Source organism: Alligator sinensis, unplaced genomic scaffold (genome assembly GCF_000455745.1).
Source record: "Alligator sinensis unplaced genomic scaffold, ASM45574v1 scaffold647_2, whole genome shotgun sequence".
Lineage (NCBI taxonomy): Eukaryota > Metazoa > Chordata > Crocodylia > Alligatoridae > Alligator > Alligator sinensis.
Genome location: NW_005841832.1, coordinates 2665260 through 2665624, shown reverse-complemented (window position 1 = coordinate 2665624; position 365 = coordinate 2665260).

The window sequence follows — 365 nt, the reverse complement described above, 5'->3', positions numbered from 1 at the left end:
TCCAGGGGGTGGGGGGGGGGGGGGGGCGGCGCCTCACACGCACCACTGGCCACTGCACACACACGCACACACGCCCCCTGCTGGTTGTTGCAAGCAGGCTCGCTCCGATGTGACACCCCGTTGGACCGTGCGCGCGCACACACACACACACACACACGTACCCCTACAGCTGTGTCCGCTGCACACGCGCAAACACATACACACCTCTGGACGCTGCCCCCCCCGCAATCCGCACCTGCTCACGCGCTCTGCGCTCCCTCCCACCCCAGCATGGCTGACACCACAGGGCATGGGGGGTGGGGGTGGAGGTTCAGTGCAGCGCCCCAGGATCGGGACCCCCCAGTGCCTGGGCAGCAGGACCCTGC